Source organism: Periophthalmus magnuspinnatus, chromosome 21 (genome assembly GCF_009829125.3).
Source record: "Periophthalmus magnuspinnatus isolate fPerMag1 chromosome 21, fPerMag1.2.pri, whole genome shotgun sequence".
Classification (NCBI taxonomy): Eukaryota; Metazoa; Chordata; class Actinopteri; order Gobiiformes; family Gobiidae; genus Periophthalmus; species Periophthalmus magnuspinnatus.
The window spans coordinates 11,515,123-11,530,351 of NC_047146.1; positions in this window are offsets into that span (position 1 = coordinate 11,515,123).

Sequence of the window (15,229 nt, forward strand, 5' to 3'; positions counted from 1 at the left end):
CCCCTGTGTGAAGCCCTGCAGTTAAACTACTTTGACTCGACTATATAGTTATTATACTGAGGACAAACGTATAACTATACTCATATTATAGACTACTTATGGTGGACTGTATGGACAACCATGACCTAATCATTATCATTAATGTTTACAACAAATTTGGTTTGTAAATATTTATACTGTGACAATTCTGTGAATTATGTAGCATTTTTGCAAGATTCAAAACACATTTTGAACTATCACAAATAACAAAGTGCAAAGGTTGGAAGTAACATACTGTCCTCTGCAATCAACAATCTCATTATGTATGAGAAGAACTAACCCTGCAGTTTTGACCTCTAGAAACATGTTCTGTGTGTGATAAGTGTGTTTTGCTTTTTCTACAGTTATATAGTATTTTTTCACATATCAATGCTCCAGGACGTGTTTAAAATGTGCTTGAAAAGATCATGATTACAAGAACTAAATATCCTACTATGAGTAATACAGTCCCATTAAGACATCATTACATGTAGTAGCTGCTGATCGTCATGTCTGAGGCTCTGACGTGGGCACATGCATATCTGTTGCATCACCATGTAGGCCAGTGCTGTACGATAGCATATCCAGTGTTGTAAAAGTGGCCTGCTCATGTCTCCCCTCCTGTAGCCTGTCCTATTAGGAGTATAGTGGCTTCATTCGCCCGTACTTCCACAGTGGAACAAGGAACACGCCTCACCATGAGTCCCAATTACACCTAATGATGGCCAAAGGATGGAGCACATGCAGATTGTGGCACAGTTCCTTTGTCACGCCAGGCACAAGGCGTGATCATTTATCACACCAGTCATATCCTGCTCTCCTCCCCAAGCTCAGACAATGAGTCCCAGCACATCATCCATGCTGTTATTTGTGTTTAACTGCCAGGAAAGGCCAGTTACAAGGCATTGCAAAGGCATGAGCTGTATCCTGCATGGAAGCAAACCTGAGAGTAACACAGGATATGCTGTTGAGGCTCAGAATAGATGTGTCCTCCTAACCTGGCAACCCTAAACAAGGAGCTTGAATCAGCTTGAAGATAGGGATTTCAGTTTTATTCATTTAAATGATATTGTTATTATATAGTTCGTAACATGATTGTAAAAATTGAAAAATAAGAATATGTGAATAGTTAGAAGCAAAAATAAGCTAATAATTAGTTCAAACTATGCTTCAGAAAACTAAAACTAAATTTGTGGATTTTATACACTTAATGTTTTTAGTCAGAAAGTTTGTTTTCATAAACCCAGTGACATAATAGAGGAATGACGATCTATGTGACAATGTGAATGAAAGAGAATCAAAGATTTCACTGTTTTTCAATTAAGTTGTCAATAATGATGTGAAATTGCAAAATTGTGATGTTTGCTACTGGAGAACCAAAATGCCCAAAATACAAATATATTTGAACATGTTTTGAACTATATATAAATACTCAATGGCAGCACGTATTGTTCTTATCCTAACTACTACCCGCCACTGCTCCTTACAAATCCGGAACCTATGTACTTTTGCTTGTTTGTATCAATTTGCTATTTGAAATCCAAATGAGCAGCGTGTGTTGTATAGAGTAAGGCAGGGGAGAGCTTAGTGCGAGATCTGGGAGGCGCGGTTGTGGTGCGGCACGGAGGCGGCTGGGCGCTTGTCAGTGGCTTTCTCCTAATCCAGGCCTGATCTTTGTGTTTGATCCGCAGCATGGTCCTGAGACAGCATGAGCAGCAGCTATTGCCGTAATTTAAAGTCAATATTGTACTCATGATCCCTCTCCCCGGGCTAACCCAGACGCCCTCTCACCGCGATGGAGGAAGTCATCTGCTGCTTAGAGGGAATCCTGCTCTTGTGTACCTCTCTGATGCACACATGAAAGTTGTGTACGCTGGCAGAAAGTGAAGGGAACTCGGGGAGACGGGGATTAAATGTGCTGTTTTTCCTCTTTGTTGGAGCCTGCTATGTTTCCTGAGTCAGAGGAGCACAGCCAAAGCACTAAGCTGCAGATCAGGGCTGGAAAAAGTATACAAGGTTACAGGAGAATTATTCAGTACGGGTTTGGTACTATCTGCGGTAGTACTTAGCAGCTCCGGTGGTAGTTACTTTTAACCAGTGAAGTCCATGTAACTTTCTAGACACATTATGTTAGCCTAATACATATCTTTCCAACTTCATTCCCATTTATCTAATGTTTGTACCTCAACGAAGATACAAAAGTACATTTCTGATAAATTACAAAAATATCTGATTAACAGTGTAATCTTAAATTATCTTAAAATAATCATTATTCTTAGTGTTGCCTACCCATACAATCATTTACCATGCTGTTTTTAAGTAATCTAAATAAAGACATTTCAAATACTTTGTTCCGTTTCTGTTTTGTTACCTATAAATTGATTGTGGCCAGCCATAGGCTTCTGAAAACTATTTTAAAACTACATCTGTCTATGAGACTGCTGCTGCTATCACCTGCTATTGCTGCACCTTTCAAAATAACAACTGCCGTAAGAACGTTGTTTACAAATTATTCTTTGCTAAAATACATTCTTTCAATTGTTCATTATAGCCTGTATTTTGATAGCCAATATTCCCATTGCTTTATACCAGGTTAATATGGCCACTCCTACAAACTCTTATCAGCAGCGGTTATTGACTCGAAGATCCAGCTAACAAGCCCACAGTGACATCAATAGCTTTGATGATTCATTCAGAAGCACTTTAATAGATCTAAGATTAGAAATGTGCTGTGATCCACAAATCTCCTCCTCCCATGTTATTACACGACGAGCCCAGATATTTATCCAGTGAATGACATGAGCTACAGGGGGCGGGCTCAAGGGCCTGTTAAATCCATAGATGTCATGATCGGCTGTGTGTTACACTAAAACTTTCAACAGAATGCGTCGCTGACAAACACTTTGATTGAGGCCATATGTAGCCATAAATTTAAGCACCAAGGTCAGTGAACTCTTGGTAGATAGAGGTGAAATGTCAAAAATTGATTCTCTCAGTGGTCACTATTTGTTTTGATGTAGTGTCAACATTGTGAAGTAGTCTTATTATTTAGCTAGCTGCTTAGAAAGACTGGTGTTTGATTACAAAACAGTGATAGTTTTGCATTTTAGTCATTATTTTCAAAAATCAAGGGAAGAAAGTTTGCATATGGAATAGGTCATACATTGGGTCATACATTTCTAAGCATAGATGACCTACTCTTTCCTGACTATTGATTTTCTATATACGAAAGAGCATTTACCCAACAATATAGTTGATTTGCTGACAGAGTAGTAGTCTACAAGCATTTACAATTGGACCATAGGGCTGTTGTTGCATCCACTGGTAAGACACTATATTGTACCTCATTGTCAACTTAAGTCACATAATGTGGATAGTGGTAACAGGAATGTAAAAATCTGCTATGATATGACATATGATGGCAATAAGTGACATTAACAGGACATACTATGCTTCCAAGATGCTATTACTACACTCAAAAGTCCAGGATATTGAAGTATTATCATTATATCAATAAGGTACTTGTATAGAGGTTGCTTGTATCCTTACCTACATATTCTGTATTTGACTGTCTGTATTCTCTTGTTCTATTTTCTCATTCAGCCAGTGTTATGAATAACCTTTAAATCTTGTTCGGCAGTCATTATGAAATCCCATATTTAGTGTGGGAGCAAATTTCCCTGTAACCCTATTATTTAAATCAACACAAGGCTAAATCGGGTGTGTTGTTGTATGTGGCGCAGCACACAACCTAATCTATATCCGAGGATGCAGACATACGCCACTGGCCCACTTATAACTTAAATGACTAGTTTAGTTAACCTTCCTGTTTAAGCCTAACATATTGTTATGACAGCAATAGTGTACTGCATAATTTCCATGGTATTAACATCAGTCATCTGCCCGCTGGCTATAAATACACCTGCCAGCACTGGTGTTTGGGAAGTGTACTTTTTGCCGAATAGTGCACAGGACTCCAGAGGTGAGGCGCTCCGATAGTACAAGCTCATGAAATATTTGCTGACTTCTATCACCTATGGGACTAGTGTTCTGATAGAGCCAATGATATGTGCCCCTATTAGTCTCTAAGGAGTTTCCCTAGCCCACTTTCACCTGATCTGTGCCAATTAAGTAGCAGAATTATGTATATTAGCCAGAGTCACTTGTTCTTCCAGGCAAAGGAATGCATATAGGGAAGGATGACAGAGGGATAGTATTGAATAATTAGAGTGAATTTTCTGAGCCCTGGAAACTCAATCATATGCTGCCATATGCTAACTATTTTTAACCTATTCTCTCCTCCTCGTCTCCCCTCTCCTTCGCTTGTTCCCGCGCACACACACTGTCCCCGCCGCTGCTACTTTGCTCAAAGTAATTGTTAAAAGTCTGAATAAAGACTAAAGGGGTTAGGGGGCATGAACACCCACTTCAACAAAGTCAGTTTTTTGAGTTATTAAGCTACATTTTATTTAAAAAAGTAATTCAGACTTTTTATACTCTTGTCTAATTCTCATCTTCTCCCCATCAGTGATAAACAAGGAAATAGATGGCAAAAGTTATGCATGAAAAATCAGTAATTGCGCTCTTCAGAGTTGCTGTAAACTCATTATGTCATGCTTGGCTTGTCATCCATACAATAGTTGGCTTTTACTCTTCTTTATGGGGCCGGGAGCTTTGGGGAAATATGTGGTGTCATAGACGGAGCCCTCACGCTCGCAGACACTTCCCACAGTCATCAGTATTCTAATGACTCACCGCCGCCGGCCCTCTCTGTTTATTTTTAGAGATCCCAAGATTGATGAGACGCTCATATCATCCTTAACCACCAACTAATTAACTAATTAGGACATTCAAATGAAGACTTGCTCGGGATAATGCAGCGTGGCTCTGGCATGGGCAAACAGCATCAGATTCAAATGGCTTGACTCAGCTTTGGGAGTTCAGCATGGTGTTTTCTCATTTATGGTTCATGTGCGCCTCATTAATGCCTAATAGTTTTGATGAAGGCATGTATTGATCAGGGTAAATAGGGCTACATCGCTTGTCAACACTGTTTTAGACTCATCCTTGTCTCATAAAGAAATATAATTCTCAGTCTTAGCACAGTGGCTAGCATTCTCGATTACTGTACGGAGTATACAAGTTCTCTCCTTGTATGAGTAGGTTTGCTCTGGGCACTCCAGTTTCTCCTAAAACCTAAAAAAAAAAAATGCAAAACAGGCGAAATCCACCAGTTAAGGTAGTCTTAATGGCCTTCATGTCACATTTCTTTGGTATGTTGGTTCAAAAGTGTAATTAAACAACACAATAGACACTTATAACACCTGACCGGCTGATGTCCTAACTTTTCAATAGCTTCTAGTTTTGGAGTCTTATATTACTATTGTATAGTGCTACCAGCGATATATTCATGTACTGCTTATATTCATGTATTCACACAGCAGTCACAGGCATATGTTACATATCGATCATTCCCCCTCTTCACCTCTCCTCCCTTTCATTATTCCATACTCTACCTTATTCTCCACCATCACCCCATGATTTCTAATCACACTTCACTTAGGCTGACTTTGAACTTTGACCTCACCTGCAGCAAAGGCCTTGAAGACTCACGAAAGCAGACGCTTCACTCACTCTCTCATAATTAGTTTTTTACCATTGACTTACTGACATTTCCTTACCTTGATCTTGCTCGAGACTCTAGCCGGTCAGAAATGCATCATTATCCATCTATTTGCACTGATTGTTTGCCCGCGAGGTGTAATATGTCAGCATTTTGTACGCTGTAATTGGAAAGAGATATGGATGATGGGTAATTGTTGTTATAAGTCAGCTCCTTCAAAACATGCACTGTTACGAGCTATTAGAGCAGCAGAAAGTCTCCTTATTATGATTGAGGAGAGGCGCGTTTCACTTTGTTTGCAGCTTGTTTTGTTGAAAAATGCCTCCAACACCAACAGTTGGAGGGTTTAATCCCGAAGCGGCTCCATTTTAAAGGTTAATAATCCTTTTAATTAAAGGATAAGTCTGATATTGAACCGAAAATGTAATCGCCAAAGGATTACCACTGAGATGAATATAGCCATAGCAATTAGTCCAATAATTAAGGTTTTAGTGCCGGACGGAGATGGGGGGAACTCTACTGATGTGTCATAAAATTCATAGAGTTGTTAGCATGTGTAGAGTGTGTGCATGTGATTACAGCAGAGCGTGGATGTGCGCTCGGGGTGGTGCAGAAACATGGCGTCCCAGTGGGTAGAGCTACAACAGATGTTCGTGCCCGAGCCTGGCTTTCACAACAATATGATCACTCCATCAGTAAGCGCATCTGCATTCGGCCAAACACAACAAATAAATAACAAAGACTGCAGAACTATAAATCATCTGTGGGAATGGATAACCTCACTTCAAAAAATTGTGTGCTCTACAGAAATATTATTGTATTTATTAAATATTTGTCCCAGAAATAACACGTGTTACAGGAACAGTAACACATTTCAAAAAGTAGACACAAAGTAAGCAAATATTAACTTATGGTAGTAAAACTATTGAAGGGGCTTTTTGCAATCAAGTTAACTTACTAGCCTTTAGAGATTTCTTAAGTGTTCTTACTGAAAATGTCCTGTTACATTTAATTCTACTCTTCATAGGTTTCAGCTTCCTGTTTATAGGCGGCATTTTGATTTCTTTTGAGCATTTGAAAAATATAATATTTGCAAAAAATGGTTCAATTCTATGGCAGTGATACTAATTTTTCATTACAATAAAACCCATGTAACCCCTTGTAACCAGTATCAAACACAAAAAGCAATAACTTTTTGTAAAAAAAATGCTTCACCAATTTGGTCTACTAGAATGAGTTAAGTGAAGCTTTCATTGTCACACACATTTGTTTCTTACATTTTATTAAATATCTTGATGCTGGAAATTGGCATTTTCATATCCAGCTTTGGTAATCGGTAAAACCATAATGCCTTTTATATTTTGATTTGTTCAGAGGAATTGTGCTGTTCATATGACTTTTTCCTGTTTGGATGTGTTCAGGGCTGGGGGAACAGAGATGGTGGCAGCTGCTGATGACCAGTCACGGCGGGGCACTTGTGTCTGTAATTGCATTTTGTCACCTACAGAGGGTGTTAAGAATCCTTGTTAGAAGCGATGGGGAAAATCTCAGAGCAACAATTATTGTCGGGCAAATTACCAGGTAGGCAATATCTAAGCTGTCAGGAAAGGTTAGGAGGAATGAGGGGAAGAAGATGGACTATTCAGACATTCATCATGGCCATAGTTGCCACTTCCAAATTGAAAATGGGGAGGGAATGCAGCCTTCATTTTCTCAAAATTTGAATGAGTTAGCCTGGATTATAGCAGTGATTGACAGAGAGGCTGGAGAAATAAATAGCTTGGTAATTTATGGGTGTTCTTGTGTCTTAGATCCATTCCACATATCACTCCTGGGCGTTTTGGCATTAACAGTGCATGATAAACGAGATGTGGATGAATGGGCTTCACCGGTATGTTGTCTACATGTGTGTGAATGTGAATACAGATACATTTACATACTTTATAGACACGTTCACCCAAGTATTTCACTTTTAATAGATGGTATTTTAAAATTGAAAAATAAATGAGTAAGATTCCTAAATCTTTACTTGCATTTGTACAGTCACTGTTGAAAATAGTTGTAGTAGAAGCAGCAGTTTCATTACTATCAGTAGTACTAATTGTGATTAAGAGGTTGGGTTCAAGTTTTCCCATAACATTATAGACTGTCCATTTTTTTAAACTGAGCTGTTGAATAAGTCAGAATTCAACAGTAAAACAGACTGACAATGGTAGAATAGACTGTCAAACATGCTGATATTTTGTCCTGGCTCTGGTTAATTAATGAATGGTCAGTCACTGGGCTTATCCACATGAAACTGGCACAACATTCATAAGCAAATAATAATTTTCAGTTGAGAGGACTCAAAACTACATGATTAATACCAAAAAGATATGGACCACACCCCTAACAAAAATGAATACTAGAATATTGTGAGCATAACCCTTCTACTCAAGTACACTTGTTTTCTGCCTTTAAAAGCCACGCATTCAATCTTGCTCCAGACATCATTTGATGGTAGGGTTTCTGTATTGGCACTAACAGGCGTGGTTCCATTGCACGCCATTGCCACACGAGACTCAGCCTCTCCACCATCTGTCTATTTCAACTCTATATTGCATTCAAACCACATGCTTGGAATGGTAGCTTCCTGGTTTTAATGGGATTTTTGAGGCAATCATAAAACAAATATTCTTGTGTCCTCTAGCTGCCGGGGCATCTCTCCAACCAAGCGTCCATGTTCATTTGCCTTGTCCTTTGAATCCCATTTATGGTTGGGTATAAATTGAATTATTGAAAAGCTATTGTTTGTTGCGTGAAATCAGTGGAGCAGTAAAGGGGTTAAAGTCAGAGAGTCATAAAAACAATAAGCAAGGCTGAGAAAAAAATCTTCTCCAATCAGGATCGGGTCAATATTTAGCCCCTCACCATATAACAGGATTTAATAGGACATGCTCCATGTGTATTTATAGATTGGAGACATCTGCTGAAAATGGAAAAAGGGTTTAGGTAATATTGATTGTAAATTGTAAAAGTTTTATTCACATAGATGACTTAAAGTTTTGTGGGATGCATTTTGGGACATGATCTACTTGGAAAACTAGGACTTGGTGTGACAGGAGAGAAGCTTCTGCCTGTCCTGTGGGTAAAGTGGACAACCTGGATTCTGCTGCAGCTTGTCACCAATTATTATTATTTCTCACATTTAAGAACATGCTGAAATAGTTGTCAATTTCCCCAATTCAACGTCTTTCCGCCATGCCTTTATTGCATTACTGTTTTTGTAATACTTCTGAAAATGGATGGAACAGTAATGGTAGAAGTTATTACAGTAATGGCAGAAGTTATTATTTTACATTTCTAGTAGAAGCGGACGTCTAATAGTAAAGGTAATAAAGTGGTACATATTATGCTACTTTGAGTCAATAGAGGCAACTTTAGTAGTCATAGTAGCAGTAGTAGCAATGCTGATATTTCAAAGGATAATGTGGTAGCAGCAGTAGTAGCATACATATGTTATTAGCCTCTTCCACTTATTGAGTTATCATAGTTGTGCAATATGGTTGTGTTTTAAAATGTTAATACCTTTAATATTACTTTCTTTGCTTTATACAGGGGCCCTTAATTGCATGCTGAAGTCTATTCTTTAGCTGAACAAAACTACTTGTACCTGCTGCACATCATATCTGGGTTGTTACATCATTTATGCAGAGCACTGATGAAGCTGTTAGCGAACATCTTGCCTCTGCTCTTGTCACCACATCTCCCCTTAGCCATTTGCAAGCTGTGACCATTGTTGATTCAAGGTGAGCCCTGGTATTATTGCCGTACGGGCTTGTGTTTTTATTGTTGTTATTTTCAAGAATGGGGGCCCATTTTGTCATTTAATTGAGGCTCATGGGCTCGAGCTGCGAAACGGCACACGGGGGAATAAGACGTCAAGCAGCTGAATTTCCACAGCCATTAACTGTTCCACACTCAATTAGAATGCATAGGATCCTGACATCACATAACTTATGGCTCTCTAGGCTGATATAACCCTCGCTATAAAAGCAGCTCCGTTTTGAAGACGCACAGCCAGATACTTACATCCCTTTTGAGCGGCGTTTTAAAGATTTCCGGCGCAGAAATCTGAAGGCATGATGTGATAAAATGCTGTTAAAACATCATGCTGGTTCGCTTACTGGATGTTAAAAATTCACACCTCCCTTAACCATCAATTAAGGCCACTTTCACACAGCGGCGTTCTCGTATCTCCACGTTTAATAAATCACCCACTGGAAACAACAGCCATGTAGGAGGCATGTATGACACAGTTGTAATACGGCATAAATATGAATTATGAAGGAACGCAAATTGAGCCGCTTAATGAAAACTAGGATTTGTTATGCTTCCCGCAGGCCGCCTGGGGAAAGGTGATCCTGACAATCAGAATTATGATGATAGAAATATACTTTGATCGCTGTTTAATTTTCTTTGGTGATCTCTCGCCACCACTATAACTCACTGGGAGAACAGACAGCTCCTATTTGCCAGGTAATTAATAACACACCGCTGAGGAGAGATTTGGCTGTTATTTCTAATATGTAGTGTGATTGTAAAAAGCACCATTTTCTAACGCCACGATTGGATTCATTTATATCTTGTTATTTTGTGAATGCTTTTCCAAGAGCTTTAATTTGTACAAAGTGAAGGCGAATTTTCAGTACAGCCGTCAGTAATATAATGCGAAGAGAGAGACTGCTGCTATCCACATGGTTACCAATTAATTCAAATTGATTGCTGGTATAATTTAGCATAATGCAAAAAGCAGTATTAAGCTCAGCTAATTTTTCAGACTATGGAGTAAAAGCAGAGGTGGATCTGTTTTGCCTACACTTAAACTGGGTGCTTACTTGCATTTTTCCTGTAAGTTGAATTAAGGGTTTATTAGTAGATAGATTTATATACAGTCAATGGATAGATCACACATCTCACAACAAAGTCAAGATTAGGCTGGGTTGTCCATGCAGTAGAATTAGTATCCTGTTGTAGTGGTGAGCTACAAATAGTATTAGAAGCAGAAGTGGTAAGGAATAAGACAGCTGTAGTTTTTTAGTCAAGTTATTCATGTGAAAAGCACTATACAAATAATATTTAATTTCTTATTTACTAACTTACTTACTAGTATGCATAACTCAGTAATTTAGGAGCAATTGTGATCATTGTAAATCCAGTCAGCAGCCATACTTGTAAACAGGTTCTAACTGCTTTGTGTTGATAGTCAAACTAGCATTTAAAATATTTCTGAACTTGTAGATCTACTTGTATATAATTAAGATTATAAGTAACTCAATTTGTAAATGAGTAGGTAACTGTTAATTGCAGCTATAGCTGTAGTAATCGTTCAATATGCCCAATTTGTTTTTGTTTTTTTGTTTGTTTTTTTTCAGTTGTACTGAAGTTGATTTAGCTCATTGCCTGAAGTTAAGCTGTTATACTTGTACGTATTGGCGGAATTCTTTATAATTTAATAATTTAATCTATGCATTCTTTCTCTTCAAGTCCTTTTTTTTCCTCTTGAACCCAATCTAGAGGTGCTGAGTTTTAATAGACTGGCTGCTAATCGTCAAGCACATAACAGGGATTACCAGGCAGCCCGAGCAGAATTGAAGTCAGAGGTTGGCCTATAGATCACACTGGTTTTTGGCTTTCTTCGTTGGTGGCAAAGCAATAAAGTTAAAATAGGTGCGAGCCGCTGCCATGAAAACAACAAAGCCCCCATCAGCCCCTGCCTTCAAGGTGGAGCCTCCTATAGGTCAAGCGCCGGCATGACTCTCAGCAATATGACAGATTAACGACAACAGGTTGAGCCCTGCACTTTGGGCCGCCCACAATCTCAATTATGTCCGTCTTAATGTACACTGAACAGCCACCATCGCAGGGCCATGGACAGGGTAAACACACTTGCAGGAAGCAGACTAGTGACAGCATAATAAAGTGCCATGATTGATTCAGGCCTTGCTGTGTGCCAGATCGCTTTATTGTGTGGGAGGTGTGCAGAATGTATAGAGGGTATCAGAGGGGAGTAGATATGATGTTGGAATTTTTCTATTGTTGTATTCACTGCCAAATAAATGGTCTTTAGCTAGACATTTCTGTTTTATTAAGGGATTAAAAATTGTTACCTATCTTATATGTTAGCACACACAACTTTTTACCTCAAAAAAGGGAGTTAATGCCTATTAATGGGCCCTATAAAAGCAACTAATTGAGCATTCCGGATCTTGCTGAGTTGGGCATCTGCGAGTGACATTGTGCAGCACCAGGACCTCCACCAGACTGCCTTTATTAGCCCTCTGAACTGGGATGTAGGTCGGCCATTAAAAGCAGGAAGGGCCTCTTTCACTAAATATTGTTGTGACAGGCTCATTTTTGACACCCCCAGTCTGTGCAGAGAGACGCCGTGTGCAGCAGCCGCGGGCCCAGCAGCCTTCGAGCAGTTTGGATAATGGATTGCTGCTCAAAAAAGTTAATCCTAGTTTAGAGCGATTTAATTGAGCTCAATAAAATGTAGCCATATGCGCCCCATAAAAATCAACAGCGTTCCATATGAGTGCTAAGTAAACACGCCTCGGATATTAGCGCATGTATAACAAGCCTCATATCCAGAGCTGTGCAATGTAATTTCAGTAATGATTAAAACAAAGCACGCCTTTTCCTCTTGTACACAGTTATTTAAACACTTGTGTGCAGTCAGGACTGACATTTACATAGCCCACAATCTCAAATGCTTTGGTATTTTAATCTAAATAATTACAGATTTATTGTGGGGTTCTGAAAGAAAGCATTTAACTTGTCTTTTAACATTCTGTTATGCTTTTTATTATATTTATTTATTATTTGGTTATGACAGAATATAGCTAAGCCACCATCAAATGAAATCACCAGACAAAATGGTAAGACATAGAGGTGTAATATTTCAGTAGAGGGCAGCACACCACCATTACAGATTGACTTTTAAATCATATTAATTGCTCTTTTGTGTAGCAGACTGTATCTGCAGTTTGACTGGAGCTTGAAACATACTGCTCTTGTAATGTGCAGTTGCATGCACACCATATACTGTGTGTCTATCAAATCCTTTCTCCATATGCCTCTGTTAACAACCTTCTGTCTGCTACATGCAAATCTGTTAGCTGCGATAATAAAGCTGGCATCCTTGTAATGGACGGAGAGGTCAGACAGACGCAGTCAGCCTCTCTCTGAGCATTGGTGGGTTTTACTAAAGTGTCATAAGACATTTGATTGTAAATCTTAGTGACCTTGAAGTCACTGGAGAAAGCACAGATCCGTAAACCAATCATCGCACGGCTGCCCCTGTCAGCCACGCTCCTGTTCACACAGTCACTGCTTGAATTTCCTGATGTTAAACAGAGGGAGAGGGAGGCATAGGCTCTGTAGATGCTCATCGCAATAGCACTTTTCAACTTGATCTGATATTTGGTCAACAGAGGCACTTTTGTGTGTGGACTGTTCTTATTGTATAGCTGAGTATTTCTAAGCACAGGGATACAGTGGTGTTATAGGCTTATCTAACTAAAACTCTGCCTCAGCATTTCTTACCCTACTTCCAACAGCAACATAAAGATCAGAGTTATTATGGATTTGCAGAAAAATCTATTTTCTGAATACTAGTATCTTTATATCAGGGCTGAAGAAGACTGCTTTTCTGTGAGTAGTATCAGGAAAGTTCACCTTCTCTCCTTGTGATAAGGCTTGAGGGCATCCTTTGTACAAAAACTACTCTCATCTTATTGACCATAAAGAAACTTCACAAGGACTAACTTACAAGGCTTTGTGTTGATTGACTCGCATATTTTGGTAACTGTAACCAATGTGGTTATTAAGGGCATTTTAGCATTGATGCCATTGTACATTGTCTGTTATTTGAGAGCATCTGGATTTTCTTTCATTTCCAGGTTTACTCGAGTCTTCTTGGAGACAGAACTGCCTGAGGTGATGAGAGGTGTGGACATGTCTGCCCTACAGGCTCTGTTTGCTTGCTATTGACAAAGAGAAGCAGCTTTGTAGTTTTCTGGAGCATCTAGGGATGGAGATTAGCATGGAGCCATCAGCAGCGCTGCAGTCCCTCCCTACCCTGCGTGTGCTGTCAGAGCGCCTCCTCCTTGCTTGTCAGAAGCTCCGACGAAGAGCTGTAAAAACCTTTTCCCCTCTCCTTAACAACTGCAAAACAACACGCACACACCCCAGCCGAGGTGCCTGCTTTTCTGAGGCCTCTGACAGGACGTGCTACAGGCACAAATTGTAATTCATAAAGGTTAAGGGGGTCAATGCCTTTTATTACCAGTCTGAGTGCATCCAGCTTGATGGGGCGGGCATGCAAATGGAATGTCTCAGTGTTGTATGTGGGCTTGGAGACAGCCCGTGCGTGCTCCTGAACTAGAGGAAGTACAGGTGGGTAATGTTCTGCCCAGGCTCCACAGTAGGACCACACAGCCGCTGCCCGGGTAATTGGACAGTGTGACAATGACCTCAGGTAGTTAACGGCCACTTTGATATGTGCTCACTGCAATTAATGCATTGTAAATCTTCATGTTTTATTATATAATTAATTCTGACCTATAAGGCTCACTATGTCTTACTGCTTGTGCATTCAACACAACAGCCAGCTGAAATGTCATCAATTGCATGATGTGTATTTCTACTATGTAATGTTTAAACGGGCAAAAATGTGTTATAAGATTTAAAGTGGGTCAGGCTAAAAAATAATAAAAATAATAATAAATATAATTTATTTAATTTCAGTAGTTTTTACAATTAAAGCTTCCCTCTGTTTTTCTGCAGTTAACTGATCCAGGCAACCAAGTGTATGACGCCGCACTGCTCCCTCTGCTGGATACTGACAGGCATTGCTTTGGTGTTCACAGAGTATTATACTCTGTATTTTATTTATATTCATTTCTTAGTCTGACAGTTACAATTTTAGTTTTTTTCTGGATGTGATGATATTTGATCTAGTGCATCTACTACATCGTTAAAGTTTGTAGTGTAGCAGAAGAGGACAAAGCAAGGGACCTGCAGGACAGTAGGACAGTTCTCAGATTTAGCCAGTGTGCGGCAGGGACTCTGTACTCATTACCTTTCCATCACTGAGCAGCTGCTGTAGGGCCATTCATCATGATTACAAATCTGGATGGTGTTGATCCCCTACAGCTCCACCTTCAGCCTGTGCGATGTACTGAGCACCACCCCCTATGTGTTATATTCACACCACAACAGGTGACAGAGCTGGACAAGAGCAGAGAGCACAGCTATGTTATGAAAGGGGGAAACACGTACAACTGAAAAGAATTTTACTTCTTGCACATTTTGAATTTTAAAGATTTTTCAGAAAAGTTGGCATGATCTAAGACACAGACACAAAGGCCATTGGTAGGCCTATATATAGATAGCCTGGGTGCAGGGGGTGTAGAGCAAAATATTAGATGAGTTAACTTACATTACCTTGATACCACATTTATTTCTAGGTAGATAAATTTAATACATTATTACAGGTAAGTAACAACTAATGCAAAAGTACCAATTTTATGTCAAAATGACAAA